Genomic DNA, 26,385 nt, shown 5'->3' with positions numbered 1-26,385 from the left:
TGTGCATGTGTGTGCAGGTTGCTTAGATTTGAGTCGTCATAAAACTAAGAAAACATGTCCACATGGATCTACTTATTCTCGGAGAAGGAGGAAGAGGCAGAGGAGGAGGAAAGAAAACACAGGCAGGATAAATCAGAAACTAAGGAGGGGGACTTCTGGGTGGCACAGTGGTTAAGAATCCGCCTGCCAATGCAGGAGACACGGGTTCGAACCCTGGTCTGGGAAGATCTCACATGCCACGGAGCAACTTGAGCCCGTGCGCCACAACTACTGAGCCCACGAGCCACAATTACTGAACCCTGCACACCTAGAGCCCGTGTTCCGCAACAAGAGAAGCCACCGCAATGAGAAGCCCGTGCACCTCAATGAAGAGTAGCCCCCGCTCGCCGCAACTAGAGAAAGCCCGCGCGCAGCAACGAAGACCCAACGCAGCCAAAAATAAATAAACAGAAAGAAAGAAAGAAACTAAGAAGGTTGGTTACCTGCGGGGAGGGTGGGTGACAATGGGGTGGGGCTGGGGGGTGGGTAACACTCCTCTGAGGACATTTTTGAATCCTGCCAATGTTTATACACACACACGCACACACACACACACACACACACAAATAAGGGAGGGACGGAAAGCAAACACACCAGTGGATCTAACTTATTTCAAGTGAATGGCACAACCACACTAAAAGACACAAAGAAATGACACAAAGAAATCCTCAGGACCTCAGTGTTCTGACCACACACCCTGAGTCTGAAACCTCCAGTTAGCAGCTTTGCTCTCCCGGGTGGTGCGGGCTGGAGTTCCGAAGCTGCTTTCTGTGTCTTCTGGGACAGAGCACAGGAGTATTGCGTCAAGGGTGATGTTGCAGGTGAGGGTTGCAGGACGGAGGGGAGGCAGGCCAGGTGAGCCTGCGGGGTTGGACTGGACCTCAGGGATAGACGTGCCCACAAGGACGCCCCTGCGCTGTCCCTGAGGGGCCAGCAGCCCACGGGCTGCACAGATCCTGGTTTTTAATGTCCTCCATCTAAGGGGAACCAGGGCTTCTCAGAGAGATGGCTGGTTTCAGGACGGGGGTCAGGAAAGGACAAGATGAACCCAGAACGTGCTTTTCTGCCAGAAAGTAAAGAAGCGCTCAGAGGATGGGGGGGTTGGGGAAACGTATCAGAAGGACGTAGGAGTCAGCACAAAGGGACTTGCAGGGGCCACGTCAAGTCTGCAAACACTACCATGAACATGAGTAATGATAGAAATAGGGCTTAACCCAGTGAATAAGAAGAGAATCCGTGAGTTCACACTGATGCAAATGAATGAAGGAATGAATGAGGGTGTTAGGGGTTGAACTGTGTTCCCCGAAATTGATAGGTTGAGGTCCTAATCCTCAGGACCTCAGAATATGGCCTTATTTGGAAATAGGGTCATTGCAGATGTAATTAGTTAACATGAGGTCACTAGGGTAAGCCCTACTCCAATAGGATTGGTGTCCTTATAAAGGGGGAGAATTGGACATAAGACAGATGTGTAGGGAGAAGACCCACCCGCCCACCTCTCCATCCATCCACCCATCCACCCATCCACCCATCCACCCATCCATCCATCCATCCACCAACCCATCCAGCCATCTAACCACTCATCCACCCATTCATGCAGGCATGTATCCATCCACCCATCCACTCATCCATCCATTCAGCCAACCACTCATCCATCCATCCATCCATTCATCCACACATCCATTCATCCATCCATCCACCCATCCACCCATCCACTCACCCATCCGTCCACTCATCCATCCATCCACCCATCCACCCGTCCAGCCACCCAACCACTCATCCATCCACCCATCCATCTATCCATCCATCCATCCACCATCCATCCATCCATCCATCCATCCATCCATCCATCTATCCATCCACTCATCCAGCCATCCAACCACTCATCCATCCATCCATCCATCCATCCATCCATCACCCATCCATCCACCCATCCATCATCCATCCATCCATCCATCCATCCATCCATCTATCCATCTACTCATCCATCCATCCAACCACTCATCCATCCATCCACCCATCCATCCATCCATTCACCCATCCACCCACCCAAACACCCAGCCATCCATCCACTCATCCACACATCCATTCATCCATCCATCAACTCATCCACACATCCATCCGTCCATTCGAATATCTGACTGCGTTAATCACACACAAGGATGTGTAGGAGACAACTCTGTTGTCTTCACAGGGTTTGGAGGTGTGTATGTGTATATGCTCGTGGGTCTACATTGTTAACCAGAGATGGAGACCTGATTGAAATAAAGAGGGCTTCGTTTGGGTCTTTAGGACTGCAGCCTGGGAGACAGATTCCAGAAGCACTTGAATTGTGTTCCACCGGACTACAAAAGGGAGGAAGCTTATAAAGGAACACTGCAAGGCCACAGTTAGTTACATGACTTGTTTATCAAGGATTATAACTGGAGCTGGCGCGAGAAGTAAGGGTACTTGTTAAGCAAGGATTGGTTGGGGTCCGAAGTGGTTGCATAGTTACAAGGGGGACCCGAGACCAGAGGCTGCAGGTGGCAGACATTGTTTCTAAAACAGCTGGCATCCTTGATTCGATGTAATTCGTAGAAAGTTCAAGTTCTCAGTTGTGCAGGGACGCGTCTGAGACCAGATCCTCAGTGGCCGCCCGATTCCATTTCTTCTGCCTGAACTGTGATTATTCCATTATGGTCTCAATCTGTCATCAACATGTGCAGGAAATCACAACAGATGCAGGATATGTTGAGAGAAGCAGGCACAGGTGTGGTGGGGCAGAGGTTACACAGGGAGGGGTGAGCGGTGACCCCCTTGTCCCAGCCCCCGTCACCCATATGAGGGCTCGGGGAATTAAACAGTATATAATCAGAATGTTATTAGCAACTGGCATCTATAAATCACCACATTTCTTTTGTGTGCAAGTTGGCAGGGGCCGGGCCGGCGGGAATAATCACCTCCTGTTCTCGGCTCCTTTGGGCTAAATGCAGAGTGGACCCCAAGTTTCTGAGCGTGTGGATCCCAGTGAAGTGGTAGGAAGGAGGCTGGGATTTCAGGTAGAGAAGAGCTCATGGTACCCAAGCACCCAGGCCTATGATTTCCTTTTCTCCCTCTGTGTTCTGTTATTATTACCACGGTCATTTCCCTGCGCAGAAGGAGTTTTGGGGTTTTCACTGTCAGACGCTCCTGAGATGAGCATTCCTGAGTCCCTGTCTTATTAGGTCCTTCTGTCGTACGTTCCTAAAAGTGTGATTGCCCCAGCAAAGGAGGTTTTTACAGCTTTTGCTCCTGCTGTCTAGTGGCCTCCAGAAAGGCGGCACCGTCAGGCTCCCCGGCGCAGGGCCAGCCCTGTTCCCCAAAGGACCGGATCTGGGGAACCCCACGTGCACGCTCCAGGACAGGCCTGAGGGGCCCAGCTGCCTGGCCAGGGGCCACCTGCCCACTGCCTTTGGGATGTCTGTTCATCCACAGCCTGGCGATGTGCCCATGTGACGGGTCCCAAGACGGAGCCTGCCCGGAGGCGGGAAGCAGCGAGAAGGTAATTAACTGCCAAGTCTGAGAATAGCTCTTGGCGGCCGGGAATGAGCCGGAGGCTCCTCAGGGTTTCAGAGGAAGCAGATCAGACGAGGATGGAGAGGGACGGGGCAGGATTGACACTTGGATAATCAGCAGAAATGAGAGTGTCTGCAGGTCTCTGCTCCTCCATGTGTGCAACCAGCTCTTTTTACGCCAGGGGCGTCATGCTGCTGGAGACCCTGGCCCTTGCCCCCAGGTGCTGGCAGCCCCTCCGCAAAGGTCAGGGGTCCAGGGTTCTTCCTCCGGCTTGCGAAAAGCTCTCCATAGTTTGCGTGCCTTTGTAAGTCTAATCCCTCATCCCACCCTTTCACCTGGCAGACTTAGGTGGAGGACCGTTATGTTCCAGATGGCTCCTCTCATGAGACTAGATTCACTTCCCCATCTTACTCGAGGAAGGACTGTCACTCAGCCCTCTGCCCTCACAGTGATGGTGCCTGGAGGTCCTCACAGCGCCCACACTGCCCCCCAAATTAATCACAGCTGTAAGTGGGGGACAAGAGTTGAACCGGGGCCACCTCTGTCTCAGAGCTGGGACATCTCTGACCTCCACAAAGTTCCCCAGAGGGCGCTCGGCCAGCGCTCCGGATCCTGCCCATATCCCTGGGGGCGCAGGAGCTCGGACCCCACACGTGGTCCTCGAGGAGCCTCCGCCCCGCCAGGGCTCAGGACTGGGGTGGGAGGGACGTGGGAGCGGGGAGTGGGTGGCAGGTGGCGGCGGGAGAGGTCAGATCTGCCAGGATGCAGCCCTCGGCCCTCCCCGCCTTTCGCTGGCTCAGCGTGCAAGGGGCTGCCCCAGGGACTGAGCGGCTGAAAGCACCACTGATTTCTTGCCTCCACAGGGGCTCCGCTGGCCCTTTTGCTCAGGGACCCAGACTTATTTTTTCAGTTTTTAGCAGCCAGCCAGGGTGGAGAGGCTTGTTCTGGTCTCGCCCTGAGGCAGAGCCTCCCTGTCTGGCCAGCTGCTGTGGAGGAAACTGAGGGCTGGACCTTGGGGATTAGCCCTTCAGAACCTTCTCTCGTCCTTCCAAGTGCACAGCCCTGACCTTGCTCTGGGCCCAGACCTGGTCCCCCCGGAGGCGAGAGACGCCCAGGAACCAGGGAGCTGCGAAAGGAGCTACTGCAGTCTCCGTCCCTGGGCAGGCCTGGACGCTGGGCAGGGCTTCCACAGGCCCTCGCACTCCACCAAGGGAACCCCGGGTCAGGCGTCGGCCACCCGTGGGCGGTGCAAGTTTGCGGCCTCCAGCTTCGCCCTGGCCGGGAGATGCTCCTCCAGGCCTCTCCTTCCCGCTGGACCAGAGCCCCCCTCTGCAGTCCCTCCCGGATCTGTCCTGACGTCGGGGTGGGGCCTGTGGGTCTTACTTGGATGGGGGCTCTGAGCGCTGCAGAGAGGAAAGAGTTTTCCTCCGCCCTCTTGGGTGCGTGGCTGGACCTGAGAACTGAACTGACAAAAATGGATTAACAGGAGAAAAGCAAACTCATTTTCTTTCATGTGCTTTCAGGCAAAGCGATGATGAATGCAGAGCCTAGCGGACAAGTCGGTTCCGAGGGGCCTGGCCCAAGAAGGAGAGCGTCTTTCTCGGACCCTTGGGGGTTTCCTGCATGTAGCTCCTGTGGGCAGGCCCAGGAGGGCTCCAGGTCGTAACCGGAGGTCCCTAGGTGAGGCCCACCGTCTCCCTGGAGGGACCTGGGGCAAGGAGAGCCTAGGGGGGTGCTACCTACTGAGAAAGCCCTGAACTCCCTGGGCTCTGAGCGGGACTTCTGCCCACCCCCCACCCTCCCACCGCCGGCCTGTGGGCGGGGTGGGCAGGAGGGCACCTTGGTCCAGGTCTGGCTTCTTGCTTCCAAAAGGGTCCAGGGATTAGTGGAGCCTCAGGCCCTGCCGTGTAGATTTCAGCTGATCAATGAGCAAGTCAGGGAGTGAGCAGGACGGGGCCGCTTCCACAACTAGCTTTTCCCTCCTGCACCGTCTATAGAATCACACCCGACGATTAGCCACCGTGGCCTCATAAAAGAAAACCATCTTGGATGAAGTGCTTATACCTGACCTCAAACAGCTTAATTCCAAATTAAATGCAGCTCCAAGGACTTGATGGGGCCGTTGGTTCAGTTTTGATCACTTTGTCCGTGCAGTCCAGGCTCTTCTGGCCTGAACAAGACCCCTGGGGGAGCAAAGATGAGGGCCTCTGCCAGGCTGGACAATTGCCAGGAGGCCTCATTACGCTGGACAAGAGGGCAGGTCCCTCCACTTTGGAAAACGGCAGTAGAGTGACGGAAAGGAGTCCAAGGGCGGCGTCTGTGCTCTCACCTCTTGACTCACCCACAATCGCAGCCTGGCCTAAGCTTCCTGGTCTCGATTTGCTGTTCTTTAAAATGGGAATATGCCACGCTTTTCCCCGCTGGCCTTGAGGGACTGGAAATGCAAATGAAGTTGCCGGTCTTAAGCGTTGGTCATGGTTGGCCAGCCCCACCCAGGTGGTGCATGAGCTACCAGAACGCGGGTTCACGAACTGTGAAACCCAGAGGGATTTGGCAGGATCGTTTTGTCTGCTGAAGCTAATAATAAAACATCGGGGCTTATCATTTGTGGGTTTTTTTTCAAAATGATTTTTTAACTTCATTTAATTGGTATTGGTCCATGTGGATTAGAAAAAACTACTAGTCTTAGCCACAGAGAATTGGGGAAGCACAGATTTAAACTATGAAGAATAAACTTTTCTTTCAAGAAAGCAGTTTGGAAGCAACCATCTGAGTGTCGCAGGAAGGTGGGTGCTGGTCAGACGTCCTGGCTGTGGGGACAACATTTTGATGAGCACATCCGTACATGTCAAGAGCTCTAACGAAGTGGCCATCCTTTGACTCAGTCGTCTGAGACGAGGTGAGAGATGTGATCACCAGGGAGTCCACAGGACAACACCCGAGACGGTCAGAGCATAACCTCAGAGCATCAGCCCCGGCACTGAAGGTGGGTAAGTGCCACGGCTTTCTCACACCTGGAGCACCAGGCAGTCACCAAAAGGTCATGGGAAGCAGACTGTAGGAGAGTACTAACCAGGAGAAAAGCCTCCTTCCTCCACCCATTTATTCAACAAATGTTTACTGACAACGACGAGGGGCCTGACAGGTGCCCAGGAAATGGACGATGTTACAAGAAGAGCGGCCTTCAAACACTGTGCAGGCGGCCCCGTGCCGATCTATGTGTAGGGACAGCTGGAAAGGCCTGCACCCAGGCATGGCCTGTCACTCCTCCTCGGGGCTGGGTCTGTGGGCATTGATGTTTGGGGGGGGGGCTTTCCTGTACGCCCCATGATGTTCTGGGATGAATATCTATGGCTTACAAAGTTCGATTTGGAAATAAATGCAATTTTAAAAGTCTTCATTTGCATATAAACAAGGCGTGTGTAGAGGGAAGTGCCTTGTAAGGTGCTGACACCTTCTCCAAGGCTCCCCCAGGGATCTGGTTCTCTGCCTTTCCTGCCAGCCCTTCCACCTGGAGCTGAAATGGAGGTCCCAGCACACAGGCTCTGCTCCTTCTAGCACCGCTCGCCCGAGGCCCTAGGATGCTTTTCCAGGTTTCCTTGTGTCTGTGTGTCAGGCTGTGCCCTGACCTTCCTTCCAGGGAGCGGACCTGGCCCCCAGCTCCCCTGGATCCCCAACAGACCTCCAGCTCGCTGGCCTCCATGGGCTGAGGCCAGTGCAGTCAATAACCCTGCCTCCCTGCAGAGGCCATCTGAGGGCCCGGCCTCGTGTCCTCCCGGGTCTCGGCTGCAGCCTCCACCCAGCCTCAGCTCGAGTCACAGCCCTTGGACACCTGGACCCCGCCCGGCAGCTGGGGATGGTTCTCAGTATTGAACACCCTCCTGGGGTCCTGGGGGCTCTGGTTGGGAAGAGCTGAACCCCCAAATCCCTCCTGCTAAGGAGGCCCTGGGGACAGCCCTTCCCAGCCCTCAGCTGTGTTGTCCCTGTCATCTGCTTTGGCCAGGCTGCACATCACTCAGGTCCTTGCCGCGGGGACCTTGTGCCGCCTGCTTCTCCGCCTGCTCCTCCTCCCATGGCCGAGCCATTCCACAGAACTTGGCTTGGATGCCGCCACCTCCAGGAAGCCTTCCTGGAACCTTCCCTCCTGCTCCGGACGTGGTGATGAGGCAGGAGATAGATGGGCCCCAGGCTGAGCAGCTGGAGTTTGTCCCCTGTGGACAGATACTCCAAGATGAAGTGGAGGAGGACGAGAGCCCTGCCCTGATAAGAGACCACAGATTCCTCATTCTCGAGGCCAAGGAGACCTTCCTGACTACACATGCGCAGAGAGGCTCCTCAGAGGTCAAAACGGGAGTGATGTCAACCTACCCATAGGCCTCTTCACTAGAATCCATCTTGGCTAAGAGATGCGCGTGAACACGTGGGAGGACCCTGAGATATACCAAATACGGACTCAGAACCAGGCAAAGCAAGATGATTGGCCAGAGGAAACCCAGAGAAAATGCCCCATAAGAGTGATTCAAACTGCCAGGAGGGCGCGACTCTCTGTCTCTGAGTCGCCCGTGTGTCTGTCCTCATGTACATTCTACTCTCCTTCCCCCTAATAAACACTTTACTTATTTCACTACTTTCTGTCTCTATGTGGAAATTCACTTCTACACAGCTGACGGGCCAGCGCCTTGTCACTGGCCACTGGTCCCTGGCAGTCTAGTGGCCGGGATTCAGCGCTCTCATTGCCGCGACCTGACCTCAATCACTGGCCGGGAGCCGAAGCTCTGCTTCAAGCCGCTGCCGGCCGAGGCCGCCCGACATCTCTGCTTGTACAGCCGGCACCTCCCCAACTGCAGGACTTGGTCCCCACTGTTTTTGAGTAAGTAGCTGATGCATGTGGGCAGATGTGTACATACACATACGGAGCAGATAAATCTTTCTATTTTGAATATACCCCATGCGCATACGTGATGGACATAAGCAGGCTCGCTGTGAATCCCCCCACACCCTGAGCGCTCTGGTGGAAGGGTGGGCATCTGTGTGACCTCCTTCTCCCTCCAGGCCACAGCGCGCCGGGGGCTGAGAGCACCCCGGCCCCCATCTCCGGCGGAGGCTACAGAGGGGCTGGTTTCGTGGGAAGCAGCAGCCCCAGAAAAGTTTGCGTCTCTCCTCGCCGCTCTGCTGTCCGGATGCCAAGCATCTGACGTCACCTTCGGCAGCAGCACAGTCAGAAGGAGGCTCGGTGCACTGGGTATGAAAACCATAACTCAATCCTAGATGGCTTGTTTTAAAACATTCCCTTCTCCCCGCCTCGGCCTCACGCACGTGCGTTCGCAGGAGGCTGGCGTTTGGGGGTTTGTTGTACTTTCCTTATTCATTTCCTCTGTTCTAAAACTCACGCAAATCGGCCAGATGCTGTTTCCATGGCAACTTCCTCTCCTCCGGCAGCCGACGCTGGAAAAGCCGGTTTTCAGCTTAATCTTCCTGGAAGTCTCCGGGCACCAGAGGGCTGTTTAGCAGGAAATGGGAGCCGTAAGGTGGAGCGGGCTGCCCGGGCCTGCCCGCTGCTGCCCATGCTTCGGGACTTAAAAAGTTATTATTAAAAATCTACAAACAATAAAGGCTGGAGAGGGTGTGGAGAACAGGGAACCCTCTTGCACTGTGGGTGGGAATGCAAATTGACACAGCCACTATGGAGAACGGTATGGAAGTTCCTTAAAAAACTAAAAATATAACTACCATACGACCCAGCAATCCCACTACTGGGCATATACCCTGAGAAAACCATAATTCAAAAAGAGACATGTACCACAGTGTTCATTGCAGCTCTATTTACAACAGCCAGGACACGGAAGCAACCTAAGTGTCCATCGACAGATGAATGGTTAAAGAAGATGTGGCACATATATACAATGGAACATTATTCAGCCATGAAAAGAAACGAAATTGAGTTATTTGTAGTGAGGTGGATGGACCTCGAGTCTGTCATACAGAGTGAAGTAAGTCAGAAAGAGAAAAACAAATACCGTATGCTGACACATATATATATGGAATCTAAAAAAAAAAAAAAGGTCATGAAGAACCTAGGGGCAAGACGGGAATAAAGACACAGACCTACTAGAGAATGGACTTGAGGATATGGGGAGGGGGAAGGGGAAGCTGGGACGAAGTGAGAGAGCGGCATGGACATATATACACTACCAGATGTAAAATAGATAGCTAGTGGGAAGCAGCCGCATAGCACAGGGAGATCAGCTCGGTGCTTTGTGACCACCTAGAGAGGTGGGATAGGGAGGGTGGGAGGGAGGGAGATGCAAGAGGGAAGAGATAGGAGGATATATGTATATGGATAACTGATTCACTTTGTTATAGAGCAGAAACTAACACACCGTTGTAAAGCAATTATACTCCAATAAAGATGTTTTAAAAAAAAAGTTATTATTGCTGCTGGTGTTACTCTGTTTCTCGGAGCAAAGCAGCTGCCTCTTGGGGGTGATCCTCAGCCCCGGGGAGGTGTGGGAGCAGGCCAGGCAGGACCCCAGTGACTTGGCCAGAGCTGGCTGCTGACATGATGGCCCTTCCTGGGCCCTACAGAGCCTCCTGTGGGTGGGAGATGGACCCCCCCACCCCACAGCTGGCCTTAGCGTGTGTCCTCCAGGAGCCACGGGACCCGGCAGCAAGCCACTTCCTCAGGAGCCTCACCTGGCCGGTCTGGGGTGGGGCTGGGTGGCTTTGTCCTTGCTCAGTTAGCCTGTGATGTCGTCCAGGGAGCCACTGTCCATAGCAGCCACATGAATCTCCCTACATCTAAATGAATCAAAATTCAGTGCAATTGGAAATTCAGCTCCCCGGTCACACCAGCAGCATTTCAAGGCTCAACAGCCATGTGTGGCCGCCATATCGAATGGCAGAGATCTAGACCATTTCCAGCACGGCAGGAAGCCTTGTTGGCTAGCACTGGTCTAGGTGGTTAAGTCTAGGAAGTTCTGTTAGATGTTTAAGTCACATGTCAGTAGACTCACTGAGAAGACCGAGTCCCAGAGGCTGCAAGTAGAGACACAGATGACGCTTGGGGTGGGTCTGGCTCTATCCTGCCTTCAAGCTGTGTGACTTCAGGCAAGTCACTCGACCTCTCTGAGTCTTGGTTCCCTCATCTGTGACGCAGGGAGAATAACAGTATCTGCACCTCACGTGTGAGGATGGGAGTCGGTCCTCAAGAGTCACTAGCTGTCGTCACCACCAGCATCTTCATCGTCACCTGGCCATGCCGAGCACAGCCGAGCGTGCAAGCTTGCATCTCTCTGCCATCCACCCCTGTCCGCTTTCCTCCTTGTTTCCTCTTGCAATAATAGTCCTGTATGCGCCCAGAGGTGGAGATTCTCTCCCTCTCACATCTCTCAGGGTGAGTGGAGCCAGCACAGGTGGCCTCTCCTCAGGGGTCAGATTCCCTCCTTTCTCACCTGAGGACACTGCCCGGACCCCAGAGGCCTGCAGCCGGTAGGATCTCTGTGCCCGGCAGCCTCTGGGGTCAGCAGGACGATGCCCAGCGTCGCTCCAACCCCAGGCAGATGGATCGTCACCGCATGTGGCCAGAGTCTCCATGGGATTTCGCCAGGCACCCACAGAATGTCATCGTGCACCTCAATACACTTTCTCGACAGGACTTTTGGTATTTGTGCCTCCCAGGCCACAGCACGCTTTTTAAGCCGTGGAGTTGGGTTATCGGGGAAGGCGAAAGATGTTGATGACACGGGGAAGGTCTTGGCTCTGGAAAGATTCTTCTTTCCACATGAGGCAGCGAATCTGCCGGGAGAGAGAGCCCCCGTAATCTTCAGCCCAAGTGTGGCCCTAGAAGTGCCATTTCCATGGTTTGGACAAAGGATAGAAGGTGACCCTTGTCTCTTAAGGACACAACCCCGGACAGGCTGGGGGCTCAGGGCATGGTCCAGCCGCAGCCACAGAGAGGCTGCTGTGAGTGGCTCGCCCGTCATTAGTTTGGAGTCCTCAGGAGGGCTCTGGCCCGGGGGAAGAAGCTGGGGCCACGGCTCTGGTTTTTTCACCTGGTCTTTGTTGTCCGGATGTTCCCAGGTAGACACACCACAGCCACCTCGGTCCTCTACCTGACCTCCTTACCGCTCTGAGCCTCAGTCTCCTCATCTGTAAAATGGGCGTGATGATGGCCCTGACCTTGAGCACCGCTGTCCGGGTCATATTAGATGGTCCACTGGGCTTGTCTCTCCTCTCCTCCTTCCAGGCTCCTCAGGCGTCAGGACACACGTGCGGAAAAAGGAAAATGGGCATTTTCTGTGTTGGGCCATCTGAGACAGGCTGGATGGTGGCCTTTTTTTTTTTTTTTTTTTTGCGGTACACGGGGCTCTCACTGTAGTGGCCTCTCCCGTTGCGGAGCACAGGCTCCGGACACGCAGGCTCAGGGGCCATGGCTCACGGGCCCAGCCGCTTCGCGGCATGTGGGATCCTCCCGGACCGGGGCATGAACCCACGTCCCCTGCATCGGCAGGCGGACTCTCAACCAGTGCGCCACCAGGGAAGCCCCGATGGTGGCCTTTTTGAAGATGTCCTTACATGCTGGTCCCTTAAGCCACTTTGGGCTGTATGAGGCCCCATCTTCCAGAGAGCTCCAGACTTTCAGTTAATTTCCAATGAATCGTGGGTTGATGAAGATTCTTTATAAGGCTGATAATTAATGCATTATGCAATAATTGGGGTGGTTATAATGATTTCTGCTGACCCTGAAATGTGGGTCAGCTGCAGCTGTTTCTGTTGTGGTGTGCCCATAGCTTCAGAGAGCTACTTCTCTAGAAATCAGTTTCCAAAGCTGGAGCACGGATCCGATTTTGCATGTGAAAGAGAAGAAAAGGGGAAAAAAGGTGGGGACCGGGGAGCAGCCGTGGTTATTCAGACGTGTTTTCAGCTGACAGAGTCCAGTTAAGGCGTGGAGGGTGTTTGGAGAATGAAATTGGGGAGCAGAGATGGAGAGTTTCCAAGATTCACAAAGTCTGGGACTTGGAGCAATCAGACCCCATGCCTTTTGTTCATCTGGGCACTTAACCCGGGTAGCTGCTTTACACACCTGCGGGGAGTGAAGCCCTCCCCGTAGTGCACCCACTCCAGATGACTTCTCTGTAGACACCCTAAGTCTCTGTTGAAATTCCACTGCTGCCGAGAGCTCTTCTCCATTCCCAGCATGTCAGGGGCTCCCTCTCCACGGTGACTGTCCCCTTCGTCCCCTGCTAGGACTGTCTCAGGACTCCACCCGGTACTCCCCTGCTGGGTCCCTGGCCCGTGAAGGCGGGGGCCAGGCTGTCTTGCTCCCTCCAGGCTCAGGCCCGTAGCAGCTGCTCCAGACTGTGACTGAGCGAAGGTGAGGTGGGTATTTACATCCATGAGGAAGTTACACAGGGAAGTGGCAACAGGTGGTTGAAATACGTGCAACGACTATTTGTCTATTGATACAAACAGTTTCTTGCCATCTTGAAATGTCTTCCATCTTCTATGAGCCCCGGCCGAGGAATTCAGAGGGTTTTAACGATCAAGTTTCGACAGCATCTGTGCACTGGGTACCATGGTGGCAGGAGAGCCTTTGGTCCAGTGACGTGAGGCCTGATGGGGCCTTGTCTTGTTGCCTCGGTCACTGGAGCAGCTCCTGCGTGGAGGGAGGAACCGGTATTGGCATCAACTGAGGCAAAGGAAGCCTCGAGGCTCCCACGGAAGGGGACTCCACAGGACAGAGGGGCTGAGTAGCCAGAGGGGTCACCACTGCAGTGGAGCCAGCAATCATCTCCCATGTCCTGGGTCAAGTGGAAGGTGGTCCTGGGGCTCCGACGGGCGGGCTTGCAGATCAGCCGGGCTCTGGCTCTGAGACGGTTGCTTGTCGTACTGTGAGATCTGATGGACCAGATCCTCCAAACACCCAGAGGCCGCCTGGAAGAGCCACAGGTTTTCTGCCCGGGCCAGCCCGCCCCATTCACTGGATGCCCCACCTGCCGATCTCCTGGGCTGTCTTCCGGGTCAGCCAGTGGTTTGGGGCCAGGAAGGTCAAAGCAAATGTGTTTGGGTGTCCAAGGAGGGCGTGTCTGGTCTCAATATTTTTTGACTCTCCCCACATGGGCCAAATCCCGCACTGACTAAGGCCTCTACACTGAGTGGTTTCCAAAATCTGATGGTATCTCCTGGCCAATCTGGTGTCACGTCTCCCCACAAGGATCCGCTTCTGGTGTTTCCCTGGTCCCTGTTCCTGCAGCCGTGGCTTTAATGAAGTGTCGTTCCTGCTGGCAGGGAGGTGTGGGAGAGAGGGACATGTGGACAGCAGAGGCTCAGAGAGAGAGAGAGACCGGAGGCTGCCACGCTGCCTGCCTTGAAGACAGAGGAAGGGGCCATGAGCTAAGGAATTTGGGTGCCTCCGGCACTGGCAATGGCAAGATGCAGGTCTCCGAGGGGGGTGCAGTCAGGGATGGGGGACGGCTGAAGACAGGGCCCTGGGGATGTCCCCCATAGGGAGGGAGGAAGAACCAGGGAGGGGCCCCGCGAGATAAGAGAAACTTCAGTGGAGTAGGGACAAACCGCTTCAGGGCCCTAGTACGGCTGTGACACGGAAGTCTCCCTCTCACCCCACCCCGCCCTGAGGCAGCCTTGCGCAGGGCACCAGGTGTGACCTGCCTGGTCGTGTGGCAGAGAGCTGTGTCCTCCACTGGATGGGCACGCTGGGCCAGGTAGGCCGGCAGCTGTTGGCATTTCAAAAAGCTCTGGAAGTGTGGTGTCCTGGCAACGGGTTGCTGTGAGCATTGACTGAAAGAGAAGGCCCCGGTGTTTCCACCCCAGGCTTGGCTGCAACAGCCTCACCTCTTGCCTAGTACAGACTGGGGTTTGTACCCTTCAGACATCTCGGCTAAGGAGCCTTTGCCTTGGAGGAGGTCCCTCCCACAGAGCATCCCAGGGGCCCTGCTGGACCCAGCTTGCTCTTTTGCCCAGGTTTCAGGACCCTCTATTTCCCTGGCTGTTCTTTTCATTAGGTTGCACCTGTGTCAGAGGGCAGGGGCCCAGGCCCAGGCCCAGAACAGAACACGGGGATGTCGAACAGAGATGCGTGATGGGGGGATAGAGATACATTTATCTGTGGCTTCTACCGTGTGCTGGGCACTGACGGAGGGTGAGTCTTTGCTACTGTCCCCACTTTGTGGATACGGAAACTAACACTAGAAAAAGGAAGTTATCAGCCAAGATCAGACCCAGGGCTCCCGTTCCACACCCTGGTTGCTGGTCTGCAGAGCTAGCCTGCTCCCAGCAGAGAGGTGGTTCCTGAAGACAAGCATTGTGAGAAGGCAGGATGGAGAGACCACGCCCCCCAACAGAGGAAAGAGAGCAAAGGATGCTCCCCGGTATGGGATGTTTGATAAGATGGGGAAACGTCCTCCAGGGGAAGCCCACGTGCTTCTGCATGTGCTTTATACGGACCACCTTCTTTCAGCTGTTCAGGTGTGGATCCCCTCACTTGCTGGTTGACCCGCTGGCCTCCATCCACCCGATCCTTCCCCCGGGCTGTTTGGGCTCAGAGATGACCCAACACAGTTTCCGTTGGACAGCAGCCCCGTCAACCCAGCACCTGCCCCTGGCTTGCCTGTGTTTTCCCACTCCACGCTTTGGATCAGGACCCATGGTGCCCCCACCTTAGGGCCCCAGTGTCCAGTCCTGTGCTCGGCACCGAGACAATTTCATTCACTCACTCACTGATTGGGGCGTCCACTCTGAGCCACGCACGTCTATGAAATGGGCGATTGCACGAACGGATGAATGAAGGCTTGAGAGACGAGGTCTGACTTGATTTTCCCCACCGTCCCGCCCCCGGGTGAGTCTGGGCTGCAGTCTCCCTTCTGCCACATGAGGAGTTTGAACCGATGGGTCTGTGTTCCTTCTGGGGTTGCCCAAAATGCAGAAGCAAAAGCAAATCGTGCTGTCCTGGCTGGTGCTGGATCGCACGTGGGCAGCTCACTCAGTCTTTGTGTGCCTCAGTTTCCCCCTTCCCTGCAAAATCGGGCCCATCACAGTGTCACCTCCTCGGCCCGAGAAGACTGAAGCAGGAGCTGCTCCCTGCGCCCGGGAGGGTGGCCAGCGGGGCTGGCATTGCCATCAGCCCCATCGCTGGATCCCAGGGCTGTTGTCAGGAGTGACCCGAGGGTCAGACAGCTCCCTGCCAGGTGCTCCTGTCGGGCAAGGCTGCGGTTGTCCTTCTCGGCACCCACGGCCCGCCGCGTTCCCACGCTTCCTGAGAGAGCTCTGCTCCCTGTAATAGCCTCTCTTTAAATATTTACGTCCATCAGGCTCAGAGGGCCTGGTCTGGCACTCAGACCACAGTGCAGGCTTTCAAAGCTTAATCTAAATATTTTGTTGGAAGAAAATTGACCCGGAGAGAAAGCTGAATCTTTTAAAGCATTAAAGTGCCGAGAGGAGCTTGGATAGACCCAGAGTGAATTTCACTTAAGGAGAAGATATGCTTGTTTTACGAGACTTCCGACCCGGGCAGTGTCCCCCAGCACCTCCGAGGGGGTGGAGGGCACCAGGTTGGGCTCCTTTGCAGGCAAGTGCATGATGGCCTGCACCTCCAGGGCTGGGAAGAACGAGGGCTGTCTTGGCCAAATGAATCTCCAGACTGGGGGGAGAGAGACAGCAGGAGTCTGCACCGTGGCTGTCGGGGCCACTGACTGTCCAGGGCCCTTTGTGCTCGTTCCCACTGAGGCCAGGGCGGGTGAGGCAAGGGCGGGATGTTCCAGGTGGGGCCCTGGGCCTGGCCTAGGGCACGGGAGATGGAGCTTTCTGCAGGAGTGAGCTTGGCTCTGAGACATGCTCCATCCGAGCCTGTCTTCCACAAGATACGACAGGAGTGGACGCTTGGTGGGTCTGTAGACAACTCCCCAGCTCAGGGACCAGGCCCTGATCCTGTCATTCACTAGGCACGTGCCTTAGGACAAATGACGTCATCCCCCTGCAACTGGGTTTCCATTTCTGTAAGCTGGGGGGTCAATGCCCACCCTGCTGACCCACTACAGGGTAATGGGATCCGGGTCAGTTGAGGTTGAGGGTCGGGCAGACCAGGGTCTGCTTCCTCTCACCAGCCCTGGGACTCTAAGCTCACTTGGTTCATGGGTGCAGTGGGGGTAGTGACAATGGTTACTTGGTAACACCACCGAGATCCAATGGGATAACGTGTGTGAAGGAGCACGGGGCCGGCATGAGGAAAGCAGTAGAAACTAGGACTACAGCTCGCACCCAGGAAATGGTACTGCTGACGGTGATGGACTCTCCACCCCTGCTGCCCAAGAAGTCTTGAACCAGAGCAAGAGCCCAGTACTGTTCATGTCCGGCACCAACGTCCATCACCAGAAAGGACATGCCTGCTGACCAGGGATTATTTAAGTGAGCTCTGGGTCAAGGTGGACCTTTGCTTAGCAAATAATTTTTTAAGACTTTGCAGTCTTAGTGTGACAACAATTTTACTGGGATAATAGCAAGGATAGCTTAGAAAGCAGAATGTCCTGAGGAGCCCTTAAGAACGTCCAACTGCAATTGTTCTATGCTATCACTTCTACGTGGAATCTAAACCATGACTCAAATGAATTTATCTACGAAACAGAAACAGACTCACAGACACAGAGAACAGACTTGTGGTTGCCAAGGGGTGGGAGTGGGAGAAGGATGGATTGGGAGTTTGGGATTAGCAGATACAAACTATTATGTATCAAATGGATAAACAGCAAGGTCCTATTGTAGAGCACAGGGCACTATATTCAATAACTTGTGATAAACCACGACGGAAAAGAATACGAAAAAGAATGTAAATATACGTATAACTGAATCACTTTGCTGTACAGCAGGAGTTATCACAACATTGTAAACCAACTATACTTCAATTAAAAAAAAAGAGTTTAGAAAAATGACAAAAAAAAAAAAAAAGAATGTCCAGCGGAACCACAAATCGCTTAAGTTCTAACTTGAATAGAATTCTTATCTGCTCATTAAGAGAGCTCTAGAGCTGCATGGAATCCTTTGCAACCCATAAAGGAGAGCTCGTCAGACAATGTGATGTTAGCGCAGTTTCTAAAACCAGGTGCCCCTGCTGTTCAACAGAGCAGAGTTTCTGTAATCGTCCTCCTTTTTTTTTTTTTTTTTTTTTTTTTTTGCGGGACGCGGGCCTCTCACCGCTGCGGCCTCTCCCGTTGCGGAGCACAGGCTCCGGACGCGCAGGCGCAGCGGCCATGGCTCACGGGCCCAGCCGCTCCGCGCCATGTGGGATCCTCCCGGACCGGGGCACGAACCCGTGTCCCCTGCATCGGCAGGCGTACTCTCAACCACCGCGTCACCAGGGAAGCCCCGTCCTCCCTTTTGAGTCTGGACACTGCAGAGTCGCCGCCGGCCCCTTTGTCATGAGTCAGGGGTCCTGACTCGCAGACCCCCGAGGGACCACGCAGAGAAGCCATCCGGCCAGTGAGCCACCGGCCCTGGGAGTGTGCCTCCCTGGCCCCAGCTCCACATTAGCAATACTCTTGCTTTTGCCTGTTATTAGTGAGATGGTTGGTTTGGCCTGTAAGTGAATTGTACAGCTAACTAATGTGTCTGTAGCTCGGAATTATTTATTGCCCGTGATTGCTCTGCCTGGGTTTTCAATACATAATTCATATGTGGGAGATTTTTTTTTTCTGAGCTGAGAGCTGGGAGGAACACGCAAGCCTGGAGTGAAGACTGTGTGTAAATGTCCCAGGAAGGGTGGGTGGTGCATGGGCTGTGGCAGCAGGGCTGTATACTGCACGGACTTGGTGGTGGCGCTTCCTGGGGAGCTGAGAGCCCCGGGCTTGGTCTCTTGGAAGAGAGACTCTGCGTCCCCAGGGGTGATCCTGCTGTCCCTCATCCTCCTGAGATTCTGGGGCTGGCGCCTCCATGAGCAGACAAACAAGGCTTGCCCAGCACCGCGTTTCTCAGCAGAAAGGAGAAATTGGGGTCAGACTCGGGAGGCACTGCCAGCTCTCGGGGAGTTGTCAGGACAGGACCTGTTACCTTTGCATGCTGGGGCTGCCCTTCCTCTGGAGAACCTCTGCCTAAGGCTGCTTTGTCGTGGAGGGACGGGCCCTATGGATCCCGGCAGGTCCTATGATTTGTGATTATGAAGTGATCACCGTGGGGAAAAAAGCCCAAAGAGCAAATATGATAAGAAAAGAGGCTTTGAACAAAATCGCTACCTGAGATCAAGCGAAATCAGCATGGGAGGTTTTTTTCGGAGTGGGCGGTGTGTGGCTTCCCCACCATGATGAAGGTACCGGGGCCCCTCAGCCACCTCGTGTCTGGCCCGTAGATACCGCTTCTGTCTTTTGCATTCATTCCTGTAAAATCTCAGCCTCGGAAGGACCGCGGCTGCCACAGTAGCTCAGCAAAGATGTGAGCAGTAATATTAGGGATGAAAAGGAGGCAATTCAAAGCTGTAGGATCGGGGCGAGGAGGAAACAGAGTGCGCGGAATACTAAAATGTCTGAGAAGCTCAGGGCCAGATGCAGATATGCACTGGGAGAGGCCACGTCAAATTCCATCAAGACATCTTAATCTGAGCTTGTTTCTCTCCTGTAGGCTGGATGCGCCGGGCGTGGCAGGGGGGCAGGAAGCGGGAGTAACCCTTTCAGAGAAGCTCTCTGTGTGTGTGTACACGTGGGCCTGTGTGCACATGTGTATAGGAGCTCTGCCTGTGGTGTCTTGTGGTGGAGATGGGGCGGTGGTTAACTAAGATAACAGAAGACATCCATGCATCTCCAGGACGTGTCCTAGGGCTCAGTCCCACGGGGACACCAAGGGGGTGCCTGCCAGACTACCGGCCTGGGTCGACCAGTTGTCTCTTCCATTCTCAGTGGACTTTAGCTTCCACAAAGGAGACACACGCAGGATGGGAATTCCAGCGGAGACGCAGAGACCGTCTAGACCCTGGCACAGGGGCTGCCCGCTTGTGTGTGCCCAAGCCTTGGTGGGGGCCCCCTGGGTATCATAAGACCATTCTCTCCCCTCAGTCTAGAGCAGGGCTTCTCAGCCCCTGCATGCTTGATGTATGGGGTCGGATAACTCTGGTGAGGGTTGCCCTGTGCTTTGCAGGGTGTCTGGAGCAGCCCTGTCTCCGCACCCCCCCCACCCGCCCGCTAGGGGTTGGGAGCACCCTCCCCTGGTCGTAGGATCCAAACTGCTCCAGACGTTGCCAAGTGTCCTCTCAGGCTGGAGTCAGCCCTGTTGGAACCCACTGGTCTAGACCTTCGCCCCATGAAGCCTCATGCCACAGGCCCTGGGCTCTGTGGGGTCTGTCTTTAATTGGATGGGGACACGCAGACTACCGAGGGTCCAGCTCTTTGCCGGGGGTCCTTCGAGTCTGCGGGTGATCTGAGAGCCGGCGAGGCCCTCGGGGCTCAGGATGGGGGGGCCAGGGCTGCCCCCTTCCTTGTCCGGGTGCTGGTGCTGTTTTCCTGTCCCCAGAGGCCAGGTTTTGCCCCGGTCCTACCTGTCCTTGGGGCAGCTCAGCTAGTCTTGCCCTCTGACCCATCTTGAATACCGGGGTCCCTGAGGTCCCTTTGTCTTCCCTCAGGTCCTCCACTGCTTTCTCCTTGGGTCCTCTGCTCCCCTGGTGAGGTTGCCCTTTTACGGGCTGGTGACCAAGGGGCCACATGGACAGCTGTCCCCAGGATTTCTCCAGCCCAGTCACCCACCTACTCCTATGGGATCCCGAGTCCTCTTGTCAGGCCCCCTCCAGTCATTTCCTGGAAGGTCCCCTGTGAGCCCACGGTGAGTCCTCCTGGACACCACACCGTGTCCTGGCCTCCTCCTCCAGGCTGTCTGCCTGTGCCCAGAGAGCCTGTCTTGCTGTCCAGATCCGTGCCTCCAGTCTCATGGGCACAGAGCCGACCGCCTCTGGTTGAAGCAGGGACTTTTCTTTCCCCTGCAGGGCCGCCAGCGACCCACTGGCCAGGACCCCTGGACGACACTTGCCAAACATCGGAGGGCTTCTCCTGTCACGCCTCCCATCCCAGAGTCCAGGTGGCTGCGGTGAGCGGCCCATGAGGGTGTGAAGTAGATGCCCCCCATACCCAGGAAAATTCTGAGGTCAAGGGGAGGAAAGCTGGCTGCAATCAGCCCACTGGGGGAGGGGGACGAGTCCACGTCTGGGCACTGCAGCCCCAGGTCGAGGTGGCTCAGGGCTGGACGCTGTGGTGGAGACGGTCTTAACGCACATGTCCTAACCAAGCTGATTCGAAATAGTGGAAGGAGACAAATCCCCAGCACACCCACGCAGGGTGGAAGGGTTCGGGGCGAGAGCCTCTGAGCTCCGTCCAGGCTGAAGGTTCCTCGGGGTTCCTTGTGCCTCTGGTTGTGCGGTCCATCCTGGGCCTGCTTCCACTGGGACAAAGAGAGTCTGGCTCCTTTGGGGCACCTGAGAAATCCCCCCCAACCCCGCTGGTCCATCGGAACTCAGCGGGACTGCCCTCGTGGCCAGAGCCTCCAGGCGGCAGGTGTCAGAGCCCCTGCACTGAGTGGGCAGCCCCGACCCTCCAGCTTTGGGGAAGCCCGGGCCACAAGCCAGACAAGATGCTCACCCAGAGAAACGTAGGCTCCGAGTGCTTGCACTTCCCCCCTGAGCGCAGTGGTGTTGAGCAAGGATGTCTGTAGTTAATTCAATAAGTAAAAACAAACATTGCTTCGTGTGAAAAAGACCCAGTCCTTCCTGGCTGCTGAGCCCAGATTGAGGCTGCGCTGCTATCAGGGCACCAAGCGGGCTGTGCCCGTGGCTGCCAGCTGGAAAATGGCACCCGGTGCAATATTTATTTCTGGGGCGCAGCAGTTGGGCTCCTCGAACGAAGAGGAGAGGACGAGTGGAGCCAGTAAGGCCCTTGGATTGTAATATTCCTATTAAGTCATCCGGGGATCCTGGACCTCAGTGTGTGCTAATGGGATCCCCCAGGGGTCTGAAATAAGAAGAGGGTCTCCTTCAGCTCCCCCAGCGGGTGGGGGGCTCCAGCTCAGAGACGTCTTCTCCGGGGAAGGTTGACCTCAGGGCACCGTTCCGGGGATGCGGCCTCACCCGCTCGTGACTCAGGGTGCAAATGCCCGTCTGACCCCTCAGCTCTGACCCCCACTCAGAAATTCCAGAGGGGTAACTGGAGGACGTGTGCTGCGGTCAGGCCACATACGGAAGAACCATCAGTGGCACTTAAAACGCACTTGGAATTGGCGTGCTATCCCCCAAAGTCAGATCCATATTTCTTGACTTACCGGAGCGCTGGTTATGCCACGTCTCCTTGCACGGTTATCATGGCTGGTGTTCAGTGGGCACCTCGCCAACTGTGTCTAATTAACCATCACAGGCATGCCGTGGACACGGGGCACTGAGCTGGCAGGCAGCATCCGGACCATGAGGGCCGGCGGAGGGAGGAAGGACCCGGTCAGTGCTGAGGCCATGGAGACGGAGGCCCTGCCTGCAGAGAGGGCCTGAATCATTCACGTGCTGGCGCCACAGATAAGCACCTCTGATGGGAGCCTTTGGGGGATGTCAGCGGTTTGGGGTGATCTGAAAGGGCCCCAGGCTTGGACCCCTTGGGCGGCTCTTTTGTCTCCTCTCTGTGTGGCTCTGAACAGCTGACCTCTCTGTTATAAATGCCATTTTGCAGAGTTGGGGAGACCACCACAGACCAGGCATGGGGCCAGTGCTGGAGAGCTAAAACGTGGAGTGAAATGTCAGGGCCTGCGTTCGTGGATGGCAGAGCCCGGTGGGGTGCAGCGGAAAAGGCTCCAGGCCAAGCCGGGATCTGGATCTCAGGTCACCCTCCACTGCGAGGCCGGGAGTACGGGTGCGACTTGTGGGACCTCGGCTGCTGTGTCCACGAAGTGGGTCCCTGAGGCTCCTGCGGCGACCTGGGCAGGGGAGCAGGGCCGTGACGGGCAGGCACAGGGAGCGGAGGCCGCCCTAAGGCATTGCAGAATCTGCAGCTTCCAAGGTCAAGGTCACCTTTGCCAGGGAAGCCTCTCCCAGACGTGCCTGCCCTGGCTGGGTGGAGTCCGGTTTTACAAGGAGCCACTGAAATCTTCACCCTCAGACTATTCTATCCTTGGTAAGCGGAAGCCTCGGGGACTGCGTGGTGAGCAGCCTGAGGGATGGATTCATCCTAGGGTTGCTCAGGCATCAAGTATTTATTAAGTTCTGACTGCATGCAAGGTGCTGTGCCTCGGGTGGGGGTGGCCGAGAAGGACGCTGGGCTCCACGTGCTCTGAAGAAGACGGGAGGCCGAGCTGGATGCCGTACAGCGTGATTCAAGGTGGGCAGAGCACCGGGCCTGGGTGGAGGGCAGAGCGAGCTCTGGGGAGGGAGGGAGGGCTCCAATCAGGAGAGGCTTCCAGGAGGAGGTGGCCTGGACGGCGGATGAGACTGCGAGATGCACTAAGGGAGAAGGAAGGCATTCTGGAAGGAGGGGAGACCTGAGCCTCCCCACGTGGTGATGGGAATGTATGGGGTGTAGCTGGTTCCTGCTACTGCACATGGCCGGACCCCTGCTCTGGCTGGACGGCCATGAAGTCCTGAAGTGGGGGCTCTTCCCCAGCTTGTGCAGAATGTCTAGTGTCACCAGGAAACAACCCCTGCTCCACGGCACCTCAGGAACTGCTACCTCCCCAGGCCGGTCCCTCCCGTGGGTCATGGGATTGGGAGGCGTGCACGCTTGTGCACATGGGCGTGTCTGCGCACACGTGTGTGTGTGTGTGCGTGTGTGCGCGCGTGTGTTTCGGGAGAGCAGCTGCAGCTCCTGTCCCGCATCTACTTCACACCCTCATGGGCCGCTCACCGCAGCCACCTGGACTCTGGGACGGGAGGGGTGACAGGAGAAGCCCTCCGATGTTTGGCAAGTGTCGTCCAGTGGAACCGGGTGCCTCTTCCCTGCCGGTGACCTGGAGCGCCACAGAAAGCTCCCACCAGCCCCAGCGTGACTCAGGGTGAGGCTCGTCTGCCAGGCCTCACGTCATATCCGGCCTGTAACTGATGGGTGAGACCTAGTCATTTAATACGTTAGCAGGTTTGTGAGTGTTTGAAAGCCAGAAAGGAGACACCTGCTTTCAGAACCCCATCCTCCCAGGTTCGCGGGGGCTTGATGGGATGGTTGGTCACAGCAGTGTGTAATCAGACGAGAACTTCCCTGAGCGCCAAGGGCAGAGGCAGGCATGGGGGATTTAATGATGTTTAATGTTTAACCATCTTTTGTCAGTGTCTCTGCAGGTTAGTAACAAACACGCTGGTCCTCACCTGGTGTGATGGTGGATTTTATGCCAACGTCACGGGGCCCCGGGGGGCCCCAGATATCTGGTTAAACTCTATCCTGGTGTGTCTGCGTGGCTCTTTATGAGGTAAACACTTGAGTCTGCGGACTGAATAAAGCACTCCCCTTGGAAGCTCTCCCCAGTCTCTTGGGGAAGGTGAGGCAGGTGCCAGAGCCTGTCTCTACAGGGGAAGAAACAGGCCCGGAGAGGGGAAGGGGTGAGGCTGGCCAGGTGGCCTCCTCCGCCCGTTCCTACTCTCCTGACCCGGAGAAACAGAGGCCAGGGGAAGGCAGGTCTGGGCTCAGCCTGTGAGCAGCGAGGTCCTGGGAGTTGTCACCATAACCTGGGACATGGGGCCCTTCTCTGCCCATTTTACAGATGGCAAAACTGAGGCCTGGGCACCTGTAAGAGGAAGAGCGAGATCCAGTCGCAGGTCTTTCTCACCCAAATCTCTCGCTCTTCCCTCCTCTGTTACAGAGCTTGGGGTTCGGAGACTGAACATGCACACGGAGGTTGGGAAGGGCTCCCCAAGGAGGTGTTATTTGAACAGTGATGGGAGTGTCAGGGAGACACAGATTGGGGTGGACGGGGGGAGCCTCCCGGGCACAGAGGATGGCGAGAGTGGAGCCTCTGATTGTGTCGGGCGTCCAGCTGTGGCCCGCGAATCACAAGAGGGAAGCTCGGCGTGGCCGGTCCATGAGGGTGGCTGGGGCCGAGGTGGGAGGGGCGGCATGGGGAGGAGTGCGTGGGTCCGGGCTGCGTTTTGGAGGTGGCGGGACTCCTGATGGCTGGGATTGGGGTGCTATGAGCAAAGGAGGGATGGAGGCTGGCCCCCGATTCTCAGCTGTGCAGCTGGGTGGACGGAGGGGCCGTTTACTGAGGTGGGGAAAAACAGAAGGAGCAAGTGATGGGGAGGCAGCTAGGGGTCCTGTTCACTCCATGGAACTTGGGGTGCCTATTATTCATCAGGCCGAATCTTCCCCCTGTGGGAGCTGGGCATTATGTGGCTGGATGGAGGGGGACGTCAGGGCTGGAGAGGCCTTGTGTACGGGTGGCACTTAACGTGGAGGGCCTGGATGGGGTCACCTGGGGAAGCGTGTGGGTGAAGAAGAGAAGGGACCTGGTGCCCTGGGCAGATAGGGCAGGACTGACGGGCGACAAGGAGAACAGGAGTCTGCAGTCAACAGTCACAGGGGCATGTGGGCTTCCAGATGGAGGCATGGGGTCCAGGGAAGAGCAGCGGGTGCTGCTGGAGCCCTTGGCCACCCACGAGTCACATGCTACCTGCTTCCCCCCTCGACTTCCTGCCCACATTTTTGCTCTCTCTGCCTCTGGCGCCCCAGGAGCCAGCCTGACCCGTAACTGGGCAGTGCAGAGAGCCTAGGGTTTAAAGCTGGGCACCCCTCCAGGCGGGAGAGATGGGAGTGGGCTGAGAGATGCTCAGCTCTGCTGTCCCTCCGTGGGACATGTTAGAGGGAAAGTTCTGTGCGGTTCCGTGGAGGGTCCAGGCAGGACTGAGCCCAGGGGCTAATAACAGTAACGGGCTCATCTCACTTGGATGGGTCCCTGCACTTCGAGCTCTGCCGTCTCCGTGTGAGATATAATAGTCATAAAGATTCCTTTGCAGCCGGGGTACAGGTGTGTCCCAGTTTCCACCTTTCAGGTGTCAGTCCTGGGTACAGAAGGGAGCGATTTAAGGTTGTGAGCGCGCACGGGGAGACTGCCCCGCCGTCCCACCTGGCGGCAGGTGGAGTATGCAGGTGCTAGAAGAGTCCTGCAGGGCAGGCGGGTGCACCTCCCGGCTGCGCTGGACGTTTCCCACTGGGAGACGTCCCGGAAAGGATGGGAGCCACCCGGCATCCTCTAAGAACCCCCTTTCTCTCACATTAGCTAGAGTAGATTCAGCTGCTCTGGATTGGCGGTACTGACCAGTACGGCAATAACCACCCAAAGCGGGAACCGGTAGCCTGACCTGGCAGGACTGAGGGCGGCGAGGACACGGCGGCTGCTGGAAGACAGGATATTAATCTGTGGACGGTGGTGGCCACACGGAAACCGAAGTGACGCCACGGGGCCTGGCATTCAGCACCTTCCGAAGAGAAGGCACACCGTAGAGGGGCTGAGTGGGGGCCGAGTGGGACACCTGCTGCATGTGGTTACCTGACATCTTTCAATGAGCTGGTCCTTCTGTGCCGAGAGCCCTCCTTCCCCAGGTGAGATCCCAGAACCGCTCTTTCCAGACTCCCTTGCAGCTCAGGTGTGGCCACGTGACCTGGCTTGGCCAGTCAGAGGCATGTATAAAAGTCCTGCGTGGCAGGAGGCAAGGAGGCCTTGGTGGGCAGGGGAGGTCCTTCTTCTGGCCGGGGTGCTGGTGACCGTGGCTTCGGTGTTTCTGGGGGTGGCTTTGGTGGAGCTCTGACACCTGTTCCTGGCCTGACCGGTGAGAAGCCTTGGGGGACCGTGGCAGTGGGGTTTTTGCCAGAC

This window comes from Phocoena sinus, chromosome 6, assembly GCF_008692025.1.
Source record: "Phocoena sinus isolate mPhoSin1 chromosome 6, mPhoSin1.pri, whole genome shotgun sequence".
Classification (NCBI taxonomy): Eukaryota; Metazoa; Chordata; class Mammalia; order Artiodactyla; family Phocoenidae; genus Phocoena; species Phocoena sinus.
Note: the sequence above shows the minus strand (reverse complement) of the source record.